The following is an 11,436-nucleotide window of genomic DNA, read 5'->3' as shown; positions in this document are numbered from 1 at the left end:
CCCCTAAAGGGAGCTTTCTAATGGATTTCAATGTATAAAAGGTGTATTAAAGAAGAACAAATACCAAAAATGTAGCAGAGATTTTAAAGAATTCCATCAGGAAGTCTTAGCCCCTAAATGAATTTAAGTGAGAGAAAATGATAAGGAAAAATACAAAAAAAGTTTCACTTACTTATATTCCAAATAAGAGCAGGGAAGGTCCAGGTTGCCTATTGCTCAGGTCTAATTGTACAGTACTGACAGATGACAAGTAGAGAACAGATCTGGTAAGGGCTGATGATTTTTCTGCCTTGGTTGTCAAAGGAGAGTGATCCTCAGATAGGAAAGCCAGGACAAATGCTGGTAAGAGGAAATCGAAGCCTGAAATCCATAAGACTGGAAGAATTTCTGTCTCAACTACATTTGTCTCTTAGCTTTCAAACACCACTTATTTAGAACATTAAGGAAACAGTATCATTTCATCAATCTAATTGGATGTCCTAGGGAATCATGAAGATTTGAAATTTTGGGAGGCTGGAGTGGGCAAACTTAGCTCTGCTCTTCCAAAGCAGGTCAGAGAACTTGACTCTAGTCAAGAGTCTAGAAAGGGTTGTTTAAAAATACATTTTGTGAACACTTAAAATGAAGCCAACATTGTATAATAAGAACCTATTTCAGGTTCATTTTCTTTTCAGTTAATGTTTCTCAAAAAATTATGGAAGTGCAGTAACCATACCTCATACCATAATGCATTTAATAAGTTCCCTATCTGGGAACATTTGTTTTTTCCTAGAGCAAAGTACAGCATGACCTTACAGATGTTGAATACGAAAACTGGCAAACTCAGTAGAAGTGGTATTGTTTATACAAATATATGTCTTACTGAGAGCAAAGAGATTTAGAAGGTAAATAAGCTTGGGTTAAAGACTGGCTCTTAAATCAGACACTTTTATTATGAAAACTTAGATCCATTACTTCCAGTTAATGACCTCGAAAAAGTCACTTCACTTTCCTAAGCTTCAGTTTCAATGTAAAATGGGGATAACAATACGGTTTCCCTCCTGAGGTTCCGTAAGGATCAAAGAAAATGATGCACATAAAGTGCTTACCAGTAGGCCTACACTGGCACAGTGCTCAGTAAATGGTAGCTTTTGTTGCTATTATTATTACTAGCAAATAAATGTCATAGTTTTGGGGCTTCCCTGGTGGTGCAGTGGTTGAGAGTCCGCCTGCCGATGCAGGGAACATGGGTTTGTGCCCCGGTCCGGGAGGTTCCCACATGCCGCAGAGCGGCTGGGCCCGTGAGCCATGGCCGTGGAGCCTGCGTGTCCGGAGCCTGTGTTCCGCACGGGCGAGGCCACAATAGTGAGAGGCCCGCGTACCGCAAGAAAAAAAAAAAAGTCATAGTTTTGGTAGTTGTAAGTCCAAGCAATGCTTAAGGAAAAGGGGCCAATATAATGACATGACAAATTTTAAAACTGTTAAAGAAATTATCATGAGGAATATTAATAATAAGTGTAATAAGCCCTAATCTTCGTACATGTTAATATAATGCCCCATTAAATTGTTATTAATAATCATTACTGTTAATTTTATTTCAGAGTGAGCTCTGCCAAGGTACTCAGAGAACTGTGAAGTCATACATAATAAATGTCTAAAACATTATAAAAACATGAAATAGCAGTATTGATGTACATATAAATGATTCACTGAAAGTAAATGAAGAAAAGATAACCACTGTAATTTGCATATTTGTAAATGTGTTTCTATATTTTAATGTCCAGTTATTCAGAACTATGAAAAAGTTATCTACTGCTCAGTGAATCTGTGCCAAACCCACCGCTCATTGAGATGCTTTGTCAAGCACAGTAATTTCAACAGGACAGGAATTAGTTTGCTCACTTCTTAATTCACAGTGTGCTAGGTAATTCAGGAAGTTGCTAACTAAATGGCCTTTTCCTGGATACCATTATCATGTCATTGTAATATCAGCCCATTTATTGAGTTTCAGCTGTCTAAGGCCAATGTAGGAAAGGATGAATTAGACATGCGGCCAGCCTGCAGGGGGATGATAGGATACATGAATAATGCTAATGCTTGTTGGGCTGTGGAAAGCGCCTTATTAAAGGTACAGCTGAGGTGCTCTGGGGAGGAAAGGACAAGGTTATTTCAGTTAAGTCGTGAAGGACCAGTACTACAGATCTGATAGTGGGTTGATGGTGAAAGTAGGAAGAAAAATCTAGAAAGTAGGGACAGTGTGACCAAAGAGCAGAGAAGAAAAACGTAGGTGAGCATTGGGGAATGAATGAATTTAGTTCAATTTAATTAGATTGGAACAAGGGACTCATGTAGGTTAAAGGCAGAGGTGTGCTGAGAGGACCACAGATTGACTTCTGAGGAACACTGACATTTTAAGGCTAGAGAGAGAAAAGGGAGGCTGCAGAGGAGGCTGCAAAGAATCAGAAGTGAAAAAGTAGGATATAATGTAGTATGACAGAAGCCATGAGAAGAAAAGGTGTCAAGTGGAAGAAAGCTTCCAACAATGTCTAGTGCCACAAATAGGCAAAGTAAGAACTGAAAAAGTTCACTTAAGTGGATAGTTAGGTGGTTATTAGTAATACCAGCTGAAGCAGATATGACAGAGATGTGAGAACAGTACAGTTAATGTACAGTAGGTGAGGAATGAAAGGGGGTGACAAGGGGAGTTAGTGAATGCGGATGAACCTTAAGAGAGACAGCTTTGCTGACACTTGGTTATGAAGAGAAGACAGAAACTGTAGTGTTAAGGGCCTGAAAGAAGATGCCCTTAGTAAGGAAGGAGCAAACAGGATGCAGTGAGAGCAACAGAGGCAACATAGGCAGGATACAAAACCAACACAGCTGGTCCCTTGGCTGGAAGGGAGGGAAGAGGAATCATGTAGAACAGTGAAGCTTTTACAGAAAGATGTGCCACATATGGGGGAAGAAATCATTAGAGGAGGAAGGGAACTGAGAAAGCAGGTGATGAGCCTCATTTGAATAAGCTCAACCTTAGGTCCCTTGGAGTGTTTATTTTGCAGATGAATGGATTTCTAAAGGGAAGCCTGTGCATCTTAAGAGATTCAGGATACTTGCTGTTCATTTACTGGGCCACCCTGCAGTTTATGTGCACGTATTGCCAGCAGCTAATTTTATAAAAACCAGAATATTTATAATACTTTGTAATGAAATTGAAGTGACAAAAAATTGTTTTTACTACTCAGAAATACAGAGCTTATCTTGCAGTGTAGTAGTTAAAAGAGTGGTAAAAATTAAGGCATATTGCATATATATCTTTTACAAAAAGACAAATCTTCTAAATTTGTTGACGTTTTCTTTATTGAAGCATTTTCTTCCCTCATATGACAGGAGGCCAAGCACAATTGGTTTTCCCCCTGCCTTACTACCCTCTTTTCTCAGCCTTCCTCCCTGGAGTGCCCCCATCTTGTTGATTCCTTAACATTTCTAAGGGCCTCTTCTCTATTGTTACTTATTCCCTAGGAGGTCTCATACAATGTTATGACTTAAAATGTCACCCTATATGACTTCCAAATTTGTATTTCTAGGCTGGATTTCTCTCCCCAGAATTGAGTCTTAGATATTCAACTGCTTATTCAACATCTCCACTTTAATCATCCAACAAATTTTTTTTTTTTTTTTTTTTTGCAGTATGCGGGCCTCTTACTGGTGTGGCCTCTCCCGTTGCAGAGCATAGGCTCCGGACGTGCAGGCTCAGCGGCCACGGCTCACGGGCCCAGCCGCTCCGCGGCATGTGGGATCTTCCCGGACCGGGGCACGAACCCGTGTTCCCCCGCATCGGCAGGCGGACTCTCAACCACTGCGCCACCAGGGAAGCCCCAACAAATATTTTTTGAACATTTATTTTGTACCAGATGCTAGTTTCAGCACTTGGAATACATTAGTGATCAGGCAAAAATCTCTGCTCTTATGGACCTTCCATTCCAGTGGAGAGAGACTGAAAATAGACAATATGCTTAATAACTAAGTAAACTATGCAGAATGTTCAAAAGTGATAAGCCTTAGGTAGTGACAAAATACGATGATGGCTTAGGAGTGCTGGTGAGCGCAGATGGCATCAGGTTGCAATTTTAAGTAGACTAGTTAGGGTTGGCCTCATTGAGAAGGTATCATTTGAGCAAAGATTAGAAAGAGATGAAAGAGTGAGTCCAATAGAAAAAACAGTCAGTGCAAAGGCCCTCAGGTCAAAGCATGTCTGGTCAAATCAAGAACAGTCTGGGACTTCCCTGGTGGCACAGTGGTTCAGAATCCACCTGCCAATGCAGGGGACACAGGTTCAAGCCCTGGTCCACGAAGATCCCACATGGCACGGAGCAACTAAGCCTGAGCGCCACAACTACTGAGCCCATGTGCCACAATTACTGAAGCCCAGGCACCTAGAGCCTGTGCTCTGTAACAAGAGACCCATGCACCGCAACAAAGAGCGGCCCCCACTCACCACAATTAGAGAAAGTCCGTGCGCAGCAACGAAGACCCAACACAGCCATACATAAATTAATTAATTAATTAATTTTAAAAAATAGTCTGAATTGTCTGGTAGAGCAAGCAGGGTGAAGAGACATTCATTTTCCACCTCCCTCACCTTCTTTTTCTCCATAGCACTTCTCATCACCTGGCATATTATGTTTATATATTTGTATGTATTTTTTCATTTGTTTATTTTATATCTCTGCTCAGCTATTCTTCCAGAATACGAGCTCTGTGTGGACAGATTTCATTATTTTTGGTTCACTGCTATATTTCTAGTTGCTAAAAAGTGCCTTGCTTCTAGTGGAAATACAGTAAATATTTGTTGAGTGAATAAATAAATAAGAATATGACAATATGGTAGGCCTATATATGCCTACATTTGTGCATTTTTTGATTAAAGACAGCAAAAATTTGGGTATCACAGTAGTCACAGGCTATTGAGGCCTGGGAACAAATAAATTGCATACTTTTATAATAACATGAAAGTATAAAGTCTAGAAGGCTAAAAGCAAAATAATTAATGTATAAACATTATTAGGGAATATTTCTGGATAATATGATTTGGGTTATTTTTAATTCATTTTTGTATTTATTCTATAATATTTTTTCTCTCTCTCTATATATATATATCCTAAAGCTGTGGTATTTGCTGAATTAACTTGAACTTTTGAAATAGAGAGAGGAGGTCTGTGTATATTTAAGCTTTGCTTTGGGATCTTATTATAATTTTTGGTTCAATGGACTATAATTGTAGTATACCTCCAAAAGCTACAATTTAATGAAACTGGGGCTTCATTTCTAGGACCAAAGAGAATTGGGAAACCTGGAGCTCGATAATGCTGTTTTGTTTCATTAAATGTTCTCACTGTCTGTGTGGAAATAAATGTGACTCGTCCCTGACAGATGATAAAAGGCAGCAGACATCATTAGTGTCCATCATATGACTCCTGACACCTTCTGGAGAGAGGGCTTCTGTTCGTTCATGATCAGAGGTAAAATCTTTCTACAGATTGATTTGAAATTACTTCTTAACTTTGGTGTTCAGATCTAGCCATGAAGCCAAGAGTAGCTTCCTATTCCAACCTTCGAAACCTTCTTCTGAGGTTTTAAATCATTTTAGCTCTGTATTTCAGGATGTTTCAAGTGGCAACCATGCTCACAAAGAATGAGGGCTCTGTGGAATGCTTTATTAGAATTTCAAAAAAGTGCCATCTATTGAACTGCTCATTACTAGGAACAACCTTGTACCAAGCAATTTATGATTAAAACATACAATTTGCATTTAAATTAAATGAATTAATAAATAGCAGAGATTACAATAATGTATTATATTTTCTTATTGTTTGCTGATTTAATTTTTACACATGTTAAAATGAACAAAGTTTATGGGTTTCCATTTTTTTTTTGCAGAGAAATTACTGAGAAAAATATGAATTGGACAAACTACTTAGTCTATTATTTCCAGTTTTATCATGAGAACATGTTCTCATATTGGTGCTTCTCTTAAAATGTGGATTCTTTTTAAGAAACTGGACTACATTTTAATGGTTTTAGGAGATATTTCTCAACATTTATCTAAGTATGAAATCTTTTTAAAAAGATATATAAAGAACCCAAATATTTTACTTACAATTTCTTACATAAAAAGTTTTAATAACTAAATAATTAATATGTATTGAGAAGCTATTCTGTGTATGTTAGTATACCAGGTACTATGGTGAATATCAAAATTACAAGATCTCTCCCCTCAAAGTGTGGAGTCCATTTAGGGATATACAAGTTAAAGACAAAAAACATTTTAAAATTCAAAATATAATAAGGTCTATAGAAGACAAATCCAAAGCAGCTTTATACATTTAACCTAGAAAATAAGCAATTTCAAAATCTATTTAAAAATTGTGGGACTGGAGATAACGATATCCTCCTGAACTTGAATCTCTCAAGTCCTCCACCCAATGATAATATCAAAATAAGAATGCAAATATAATCACAAATGGCTCAAGTGTTTAGCCTCATTAGGAAGTAGAAAACACCAAAATCAAGTTACCTGTAAATAGAGATATAAACACCACATTCCAACAAACATCTTAAGCCTGTAGGTGCCAAAATTAGGAAAGGGGACACTTAAGACACACCATTAAAAAGTGGAACACATCAACAAGTCAAAGACCCCAGAAAAAGGAAGTACAATACTAAGTGGCAAAATTTGAGGTCTGGTATTTGGCACTTCACAGTACCAGCTATAGGAAAAATATTTGAAAATGATTAATACTGAGGAAGTCAGCAGCCTCAAAGAGCATTGCTTCTTAGTGAGAATCATAAAAGCAGAGAAAAGATTATGCTCTTGAGAATGTAGCAGAAATGAGAAAGAAGGTAAGGGAAAAACTGAGGATCTTTCAGAAATGGAAGAGACAAGGCATGCAATCCTTTGTGTCTCCCCTACCACTGAAAGCATTCATTAAAGAAACTGGCTTCACTAAGCTTTTATAAGGGAGTAATCCCGAACTAGAGACTCAACCCCCAAAATGACTAGGAATAGAAAAAAAAAAAAAAAATCAAACCAACTACATACAAAGTTAATGGAAGAAGAAAACAGAAAATTCAAATCAAAATACTTCAGCTGATGAAATGGTCTGTACCAAAAAGCAACAACAAAAACAAACAAACAAAAAACCCAAAAACCACAAACCAGAAGAATATGCTTACACAATTTTTAACTGAATTAAAAATCCTCAAATGAGCATTTGAAAATTAGATATAGGTACATAGAGACACAGATATAGATACAGATATAAACTAGAAACAGAAATTTTAAAACTAAGGCCACAATGGGAAAAAAAAAGGGGGAGTGATGGAGTAAGAGTTGATTGATCTCAGCAAAGAGACTGTTGAAAAAAACTAGCCCATCTCAGAAATAAAGAATAAATTGAGAGGTACCCAAGGTATAATAGATTCTAGTGAAATTTACTAAGGAACTTTGAAGGAAAGCATGATAAAAGGATAAAATGAGATAAAGTAGTAAGTAAAAGGGTCAAAGAGAAAATGGTTGAAATTGAAGACATGAAAAGAAAATTCAAAATACATATAATTGAAGTCTCTGAAGAAGGAAAACAGAACGTGCTATAACTGATATGTAAAAGTATAATCAAAGAAAACTTTTCAAAAGGAAGAAAAACCTTTTTTTACATATTCAAAGGGCCCACTGTGTGCCTAGAAAACTCAAAAATAATCAACTTAGAGACATGTTCTAGAAAAACAATTAGAATTCAGGGTATACTGGCAATAACATCAAGTTGCTTATGCAGAGAGGGGGTCTAGGAAAGACTGGCATCAAGCTTTTCAAAGGCAACACACAAACAAAAAAAATTGCAGGCCAAGTATTCTGTAATCACCCAACTGTCCCTCAAGTGTCAAGGCAATAGAAAAACTATTTTAAAGGTTCATGAATCAAGGGAATAGTTTACACATGAGCTCTTCCTTGGTTGGATGACCTTCATTCAACTAGGAGATAACCTGGAAAATTTTGGCAAAATAAATGATGATAAGCACTTTATATATTTTTAATTTTTGAGTTTAATTTATGTTTAATTTTTGAGAATTTTAAGAGTTAAATACCTAAAAGAAGGGTAGTGGCAAGAGTAGAAGAATATACTCTAGAAAAGTAGAAAGAAAACAACTAGAAATGGAAGAAGGGAAAGACAAAGGAGAAAGCAGACTAAGATCATTGACTGTTTTATAGGTAATAGACGAAAGTCAAGGATATCATGTAGGACTGACAGTCTACTGAATAAAAGGTTATTTAAGAAAAGGTACATTAAGTGCACAAAAAAGGTATAAGTGAAATCTCTAAATAAAAATACCAATGTTCAAAAATACCAAAATAATTTTTTTAGAAGCAAAGCCACATCAAATACAGAAACATAGTATATATAACTAAATATATTTGATGACTGTAAAATAAAATTATAAAATTATATGCAGAGTTGATACCAATATATTAGCCACATTGGAAAATGTGAATAGGCTTAACTCATCTATTACAAAAAAAATCCAAATTGGCTCATAAAGCAAATCTGAACTCTGTGATTCTATGTAAGGGACACACCTAACATACAGTGTTTCAAAATGTTGAAATCATAGGTATGGGAAAGGACATATCAAAAAAGTGAAACTGGGCTTCCCTGGTGGCGCAGTGGTTGAGAGTCTGCCTGCCGATGCAAGGGACACGGGTTCGTGCCCCGGACAGGGAAGATCTCACATGCCGCGGAGCGGCTGGGCCCGTGAGCCATGGCCGCTGAGCCTGCGCATCCGGAGCCTGTGCTCCGCAACGGGAGAGGCCACAATAGTGAGAGCCCTGTGTACAGCCAAAAAAAAAAAAGTGAAACTATAAGACAGCAGGAATTGTGATATTGATATAAAAAAGGTAGAATTCAGGCCTAAAAGCATCAAGGACACTCTATAATGCTAAAATCCAAAACTTATAATCAAGATATAATAACTATGAATATCAATACACCAAATAACAAGATACCAGATAACAAAGCAGCCATGTTCAAAATGCAAAAACCACAGAAGGTATGAAAAAAAAATACTAATAAAAGACTTTAACACACCAGTCTCAGTAAAAGGCAAGTCAAATGAATGAAAAATTAGTAAGAGATGAGTAGATCTCTGCACCTGCTGTCAGAATCATAACATTTATATAGAGGCCTTAACAGTCACGTACACAGTCCAAATGATTTCCACAACACATTGCCTTCCAAAGGCTGTGTCCTTGAAAACGGTTCCCACTGTGGAAACAGTGGGCAGAATATACATCCCAGGGAAGGGGCAAGGAGCCTCCCATTGCCCTGGTCCAACTCATGGGTCAACCAGTTGTCACATCCTCTTGATGACCTCCTCCAACAATAACTGGGGCAGGAGGAGGTTCTACTGGCATCTAGTTGCATACTAGCATCTAAGTATGCTGCTAAGCATCCTCCAATGCACAGGACAGGGCCCCACAACAGAATTATCTAGCCCAAGATGTCAATAGTGCCAATGTTGAGAAACCCTGTTCTAGGGAATGAGGTGTAGTATTTATTCACGCAAAAATATTCACTGTGGCAAATGCCATGGGTCTAGAGGAGTGCTTGACATTTGAGTTACAGCAATGAAACCCAGAGTTCCTTCCTGAAGGACCTCAGAGTCCAGTTGAAGAATTATATAAATGAATAATTGTCATGGAATAAATTCTAGCCTTGGGTTGGAGGTGTTGGTGGCTGGAGTGGGGGAAGTCCAGGAAAATCTGAGAACAGATGGGTCTTAAAGGATAGATATGTAGGCATTTTCCAGATTAAATATAAGGAAATGGTTTTAGGCAAAGGAAAGAAAGGTGACAAGAAGTACAAAGGGACATTAACAAACAACCTTCTCACTCCACTTTACCACATACACTCTGTGTTCCAGCCACTCTTGCCTGCAACAGGCCAAGCACTCAAGCACTAATATGTATTTGTACTCTTGTATTGGTTTTCTCTCACTTCAGAATACCCTTTTCACGCTTTTTTTCTGTTTGATGAAACCATCACCATCTCCATCTCTCAAGATCATATGTCATGAGAGCAAGGGTATTGTTTTTGTTTTTTAATGTTTATGGATATGTTGCAAGCACAAAAACAGTTCTGGCATGTAGTAAATGTTCAATTAAGTTATTTTTGAATGAACAAATGAATAAACCCAAATACTGTTACTGAGTCTAAGCTTGTACCACTCGACATGTGACAGGCCAATAATTGAGCGACAAGTTGTTGGGACAAGGAATAATGATTTTATTTGGAAAGCCGGCAAACTAAAAAGGTGGTGGGCATGCCCCAAAGAACCACATTGCCTGAGTTAGAATTCAGGCTTCTTTTATACTAAAAGGGGAGGGAGCAAAGTCAAACATTTTCTGATTCCCATCAGCCTCCAGAAAGGATGTGTTAATTTCTTCCTCCCTGCAGTCATTCACATGTGGGCCTGGTCAGGATGTTTCCTGTGAGCTAAACAAAGGTATTTTAGCTTAATGCTCATTACCTGGGAGTCAGGGTTCCCAGAGATGAGCCATTATGTATAATTTAAGCTCATAGGCAACATGCCTTGAGTTATTAGCTTGTAATAGGATACAAAAGTTCTTCCCTATTACAATATCAGTTCCTTTCTGAAGCATTCTTCAATTTCTCACTGTAAAACAAACAAAAAACCCAGAACTGCCTTTTCCCATACTTCTTACATTGAATATAGATGGGTAAATGTAAAAGATGACTTATTATAATACCTAATAGGTGCTTAATATTTATTAACTGAATGAAAAATGAAGAACATAATGGGAAAAAAAACACCCCAAAACAGATAGATCTGCCAGGTGTCTGGACCCATGATGTAGCTCAGTAAAACATTTCCCTTCTAGTCTTTCCTGAAGAGCAGAGACTGAAGAATTCTCTCAATATAGAGAAGTAAAAATCACTTATAACTTAATATCCAAAGATAAATACTCTTTAATTCTTGCTAAATATTCTTCCAACAGACTCATATAAACACACACATATACAACACACAGACATGTATATACATTCGAACAAAAGAGAACTGCATTACATGTAATCCTTTATGACTGATTTTTCACCTCTCTCCATGTCAGCTAAGTATAAATGTTATTTTTATAAATACATCACATTTTATTTTATAGATGTAACATGACTCATTTAAAAAGACTCCTACATTGGGTATTTACATTGCTTTCATTTTGTTTGCTTGCTTGTTTGTTTTGATGTTACGAAGAATGCTGTGGTTAACTTTGTGTATTTACACACTACAGGCATTATTATCTTGAGATAAATTTCTAAAGTATATATGAAATTTAAGACTTTTAAAGTACACTGCAAAAGTTCCTTCCATAAAGTGTGTAAGATT

The sequence above is a fragment of the Monodon monoceros genome, unplaced genomic scaffold (genome assembly GCF_005190385.1).
Source record: "Monodon monoceros isolate NGI ecotype Baffin Bay Population unplaced genomic scaffold, NGI_Narwhal_1 Super_Scaffold_14, whole genome shotgun sequence".
NCBI classification, from domain to species: domain Eukaryota; kingdom Metazoa; phylum Chordata; class Mammalia; order Artiodactyla; family Monodontidae; genus Monodon; species Monodon monoceros.
The sequence above is the reverse complement of the archived record's forward strand: the minus strand, read 5'-3'. Positions refer to the sequence as shown.